The following is a 7210-nucleotide window of genomic DNA, read 5'->3' on the forward strand; positions in this document are numbered from 1 at the left end:
TGGTGTGTATTCACTTAACATTGTGTGATGAGAAGCGGATCGGAGTAGTTTAGTGGCTAACCCGGGGTTTTTTATTTTTGTTGTTTTAGAATTGATATCTTAATGTTAAAAGTATTGGTTTGGCTCTAAAGAGGTTAATATTAATTTTAAAAAATATATATTAAAAATATATATAATATTTTAAATATTTTAAATTTAATAATTATGTCAAATTCAAGTAATTTAAATTGTTTTGATCTATACCAGACCCAGACTCATATGACTTGAATTTCACGATTAAGCAACATGGATCTGGCAGCAATATCAACTTTAAGTATAAGTAGATTATAATTAAAGTGTTGAAACTTATAATTTTTTATTTTTTATAAGAAAAAATATTTAATTATTCGTAAAGTATCATAAACAAAAATTTAAATTTAAAAATTATTTATAAATAAAAAATTATCATTAATATCTAATTTAATATTTTAGATGTAAAAATTCAAATTATATTTTAATGTATTAACACTGTTCATGCATAAAAAGTGTGCAATTTATTATGCAATTTTCATGATTAAATAGGCACAAATTTTGGTGTTTGGCGCTTACATTTTTTTGGTTCTTTTTTATTTTTATATTTGTATTTCTATCGTAAAAATCCATTTTTTATGTTCTAATTTTTAAAAGTTGAGATAGGAAAAAGAAAGTTATCAAAAATTAATATAAGAGAGAGCTTTTAGACATTCACATTCAGATAATAAAAAAAAAAACATTAATTTTGATGCTAATGTGTTCATTCCAAAGAGGATAGTTTGTTGAAGATGGTTTGATTCTTTAACCTATATAAAAAATAATAGGTCAAAATCCGAAAAATTTATTTAGATTTAATTTGATTTTAAGTTTTTATAATGATTAGAATGTGTCATGGGTTGAAATTAAAATTAATAAGGTTTTTCTATAATTTTGTGTATGTGTAAAACATGCTGAAATTTGAGTTTTATAAATCCAAAAACTTGGACCTAATTTTTTTTATTACCAAATATTGTCGATATTTGTTTTAGGTGATAATACTTTATATGTCGAGAGACATAGTGCTGTTCCCTTTGTTAAAAAATAAATGTTCAAATCCTAGGGACCTTACTTTCCAAAACCATGCCTTTCTTTTAAGGCTAGTCACACAATTTTAGGATACGTTTGTTTTGTTTTATAGTTTTTGTGATTGTAATTTAAAAAACAAATATTTTTCAAAAAGTATTTTTTTGTTGTGGTATGTTTGATTTAAATAGATACTTAATTAAAATATAGTTGAAAATACTTTTCAAAAAAAATTAAAATTAAGTAATCAATATATGTTTAAAATTATGATTAAAGTTGTTGTTGCAGCATGTTAAATTATTAAAGATGACAACCAATTTATATACCAATTTGCATTGTATTTAAAAATACATTGTTATAAGAACAACTAAAAAGAATGAGACAATAATTTTTTATAGGAAATTAGTTCGAAGGATGCCAAGACAAGAATTTCAGGGACAAGAAGATGATAGGAAGAGAGAAGAAGAAGAAAAGGAATTATCTAAGGAACAAGCTCTCTAATAAAGATTGTCTGATAGAAAGAAGTAGTGGATGGTAGATCTGTGAAAATTGTTTGATGAAAACTATGTTAGATTTGAGAAATAAGATGAAAGAATAACAAGAGGGAAAAAAGGCTCGATGGGGATGAACAAAAGATGGTAAAGGTTGAGAGGACGAGGGTATTTTAGAAAATATAAAATCTAAAGAGTTTTTATGACGGTTTAAGAATGCAGTGTCAATCATGTTTTGAAAAAATTTAAATATTTTAATAAAAAATTAATTTTTTTATATGCTTTAGATCTTTTTAATATGTTGATTTTAAAAATAATTTTTAAAAAATAAAAAATATATTATTTTAATATATTTCAGCACAAAAAATTATTTGAAAATCTATCACAACCATATTTTTAGAATCCGTTTGACTACAAGGTAGAGGTTGTGTTTCTTCAAAAACGCATTGAGCAAATGTTTGGTTAAAAAAAAAAAGTTGTTTATTATACATGGGTCCCCCAATTTATTGCGTACTAGACACAGGGAAATGGAAAACAACAAATTGCTGCTTTCTGCGCGGCCAAACTGAGGCTACTGTTCAGTGAATAGTAGAGCATGCCTTCACTGTTCGCTAAATAAGTTTTTTATATATATATAAATCAGTGTAGTTAATTGATTTCACTCGTACTATTCACGTGAACATAAATAATGATTTTTTTTATTTTTTTAAAATTAGTTTAAGGTAAATAAAATTTACTCATATTATAATCTTAATTTTATTCTTGATAATATTTTATATAATTTTATAGTTCTTGTCAGATAAATTTTATACGTAATAGAATTGTAGATAATTTCTTGTTAAAGTATTTTTTTTAAGTGTGATCTATTTCATAATATAATAGCAATAGTTAAATCCATAAAATTTAAATTAAAAACCATCAATATTAATATATATTTTTAAAAATTATTTTATAACCTCAATTTTAAAAGCACTCTTAATCAAACACATTAAACTACTTTTTCTTTAACCTCAATTTTAATCACAGTTTTAATCAAACACCTATTTTTTCAAATTAATTTCAACTAAAAGTATTTTTTATAAAACAATTTTTTTCAAACCACAACTACAATAGTTATTGCAATACCAAACACACTCTTAAAATCACTCAATTATATATCCCATGGTTCTAAATTATATTTCAAGTTTAATCATATTTCATTAAATTATAATCTGCATCAAAACAAGGTCAAAACAAGAACAAGAAGCAACAACAAATATATTAAAATGAAATAATTATCAAATAAAAAAATTAGAATAATATTTTAAAAATTATATGATGATGCATTGTTTTTTTAAAAAAAATATTAGAGGTATTGTATGACAATATTATCAATTATTTTATTTATGATTATATATAAACATAATATGAATTATTTTTTCAAACATTTCTTATGAATATTCAATGAGAGTAAAATATTTAATTTATTTTTTTTGCATGCAGCTGTATAAAATTTATCAAAATATATATTTTTTGCTTTTTTATTGAAACTTGCTACTCTGGTAAGTTTTTAATAATAAAAAAATCATGTTATGAATAAAGAATATATGTTTTAAATATAAAAAGAACTACCTAAACAAAGAAGGCGATTTTAACGTGAGTTTTAACTAGAGAAACTTTTGGCAAAAAATCATAAGAGAATTTATTTTTTGTCTGTGTGATTTCTTGAAAAATACTTTATTATGTTACAAACGTGTTGTTTTCTACTTTATTATAAAAATAATCTGGTCTTCATGTATCATAATAAACTACATGTGTAAACTAAATGAAAAGAATTATGTACTTATACTAATATTTTTTTTGTTGGAATAAAAAAATTTAAATTTGAAAAATACTATTCATTAACTGAAATAGAAATAGCACAGAAAATTAAGCTAGTTTTAATTTTGCAAGAAAATAATTCTAATCTAACTAATAATTTGCTGAAAATCTCCGATTCTCTTGTAAGGTTACAAGCTTCTTTTTTATTTTTAATGTATTGAGCTGATATGAATAGTTTGAATAAGCGTCTATCAAAAAAAGATCTAATTTAATACACAAAAGCTACTTCAGAGTATCTTTATTGTAATAAATAAATAAATATCAAGACGGCATTACGTCATTGAATCTTCATTTCCAATCTACCCGGGCCATTACAGTGGCCTGGGGAGCTTGGGCCGACTCCGAGCAAGCTCGTGTAACATGTTTTTTTATATATGTTTTTATTTTCATTTGTCTTTTTTATATTTTTTCTTTGATTCAGATCAATTTATTTTCTCATTTTGATTGTATTATATATTGAAAAAAAATAATTTATTAATAATTAATTATTTAAGGTGACTCATGCTATTGAATATATTTATTCTTTTATTAGGTCAGTCTTCAATTTAACTTCTTGTTTTTTTTGTGCGATGGGAAGTTGAGAGACTCGTGTAGTTAATTGGGTGCAGCAGGTATCCTAGCGTCCAAACTCCCTATTGGCCGTTGGTCGAGATGTCAAGTTCTGATTGGTCTCGATATTTGCCTCTTAATTTCTTCTCTCAAGACTGCAGATTTGACTACAAGGAAGAGGGCAACAGGAGCTTCTTCTTCTTCTTCTTGAAGAGAAAACTGGAAACAACCCACGCAGATTGTTATAGCAATAATAATTTAAAATATTTTTATTTAGAATTGTATTAAAATAAAGGTTTTTTTTTTTTATTTAGAAATGTATTAAAATAAAAGTTTTTTTTATTTTTTTAAAAAACTATTTTTGATACCAACATATTAAAATAATATAAAAAAATTATTTTAAACACAATAAATTAAAATTTAAGAAAACGCTGTGAACACCCTTACTGACCAAGTTTTTCAGGCATTAGTTGAGTTTAAACTAATCCTGTCTGGTTCCAGCTACCAGCCAGGTTCTTCTTCTGAAGCCTTCCATGAAGACCACCGACCAAACAAATTAATCTTGCAGCCCGCTCGCAATCCATGAGGACGTGGGCTTCTTCGTAACAAATCAATGGCATTTGTGTTCCAGCTCAGCCCATTGAAACTAGATGTTTTGGTCAGTTCAAAAAAACAAAAATACTTTTAAGGGAAAACATAAAATAACATGATAAAAGGCATGCACAATACAAAGCATTCGAAAATAAAAAAATAATTGTTTGCTATTGAGGAGAATGTATCTTCCTTTTCAGATTAATTACTAAATACTCAATCATTTAAGCATTATAAAAATTAAAAAAAATTAATAGCTCGTAGGGCACGTAGAGGTGTTTTGACACAATTTTTATATTTTTTTGGATTTTAAAAATATTTTTGAAGCTAAAATCACTTTTTTAATATTTTATAATAATTTCAATATACTGTTCTTAAAAAAAATCAGGACTACAGGTACAGACAAAAAACATGATTTTTTTTTTTTATCTGTGATTATTATTTTTTGTCTGCAAACGGGAAAATTGAATGTAGACAAAAAGTCAAACACTAGGGGCAAATAGTTTTTTTTTTAATTATTTTTGAAAGCCAGTAATTTACTTTTCTAGCCACACAAACACATTTAATTAATCAAACGCAGTACAATTACAGAATAGTTAAATAAATTATAGAGTGAGATAATAAATATTCAAGGTGCAGAGGTAAAAAGCACTTAATTATATACAATTTGAGGGTGCAATAGTTATAATATTTTCATTCAATAATTAATAAAATGCCTTAAATATTGGGTTAAAATACATGCATGATTCACCAACTCTTTCCTTTCCACAGCCATTTCTATCCCTATCTAATGATCTAAAACCCCATTGATGTATTATGTTATTGGGATCCAAATCACGTTTTAATGGAAACCATATGTTGGAAATTTGATGTTATTTATCTTTTTTCTCTTTTATTCTTATTCTCGCATAAAATGTACACATGGCTTTACCAAGCCTTTTATTTAAATAATATTTGTCGCCTACTGGGGGCTTTTTTTTTCCTTGCAATAGTTTTCTAATTCAGAGGCTTTTTTTCCCACCTGTTCTCTTTTTTCCCTTGCTATTCTTGCTTTGTTTTATTGTAATCTCTTGTCTATGGCATATGTCACAACCATGCTACATCTTCACCTCTCCTAGTGCGGGGAGAGAAGAAAGAATATCACCAAAATACATTGTAAAAGAGAGAGATTGATTGTTTGTTATAGCTTTGGTAATAAAAATATTCAGGTTAGAAAGAAAAAAAAAAGTCATTAGAGGAAGAGAACGATTGTTTGCCCCGATTCCGGCAACAAAAATAACAAAGTTTAGAGTTAATATGTTCTATTTATTAAAAAAATTTAGATAATGATGGATTTTTTTATAAATATATTAATTTAATATTAATATGTGTTATAATTTAAATCATGAGTTTTATGAGTTAAGTCAGGTTGACATAGATTTATCTGATATGTTGTTGTATTAATATTTTTTTTAATAATATCATCTTGAATTATTTTTTTAAAACTAAATTATTTTTTAATAATCATTTAAGTTATATTTGGACCTGCATCTATAATATTTATTTTTTATTTTTTTGAATTTATTAAATCAACCAGATCATGTCTAAACAACTTCTATATAATTTAATAAAAAATTTAAATTAAATAAAAAATTAAGTTAAGAGTTTTAAAATTTAACTTGTTAGACTAAATTTAATAACAATATTAAAATACTTATTCCAACATTGAATTTAAATATTCTTTTATGTTAATTTTTTTTTAGTAATGTGGCATATCCTAAAAGAATGTATAGCTGCTGCGAATAACTGAAGGGGAAGAAGTGAGAGAAAACTTGATCACCCGTTTAATTTCGTTGATGATAATCCTTCAAAGAGGCCTATAATCAAATGCAAGAATATTGATTTGAACATTCAAATACTCAGCTAATCCAGTTAACTAAACATTTCAAATTTTGTAACGTGATTAATTTAGTAGTCTATATGAAACAGCTTCTTCTCGTATTTTCTTGTTTCACGGATAGTGAATTTTTTTTTATTTTTTTTAGTTTTCCCTGTTGATGGGATTGCTAATCTATATTGAACACTTGGTAGTCTTGATGAAGTGGGCATTTGATATTGCTGTTGTGATTTTTTTATTTAAAATATTATTTTTTTATTTTTTATTTAAAATTACTTTTTATATTAATACATTTTATGATCTGAAAATATAAAACAAAAATTGGAGGTAAAGAAAAAATTAAAAAAAATCAATTTTTTAAATATTTTTAAAACACAAAAGAATATAAAAAAATCTTAGATCATTAATTCACAATAAAAAGGAAATCCATAATAACTATTTGCTGTCATGTAATCAGGAACATGGAGACAAAATGAATCCATGAACATGAGACGAACGGTGCACTACCTGCTTTCTCTCTGTTTCTTTTTTTAATTGTGTTTGTTTTTTTTTTAAAAATAATTTTTTTATATTTATTTATTATTAAAAAAATTAATTAATAAAAAATATTTTATAGCCAACAGAAAATACTTTTTAGTTGAAAAAAATTTAACTTGATTTCTAGAAAAATATTTTTTTTTTATTTTGAATTGAATGGAAAAAACTTTTTAAAAATAGTAAAAAATTTAGAAATATTATATTATTTGTTAATTATATCAAATTTAAATTC

This window comes from Populus euphratica, unplaced genomic scaffold (genome assembly GCF_000495115.2).
Source record: "Populus euphratica unplaced genomic scaffold, PopEup_1.0 scaffold241.1, whole genome shotgun sequence".
Taxonomy (NCBI): Eukaryota; Viridiplantae; Streptophyta; class Magnoliopsida; order Malpighiales; family Salicaceae; genus Populus; species Populus euphratica.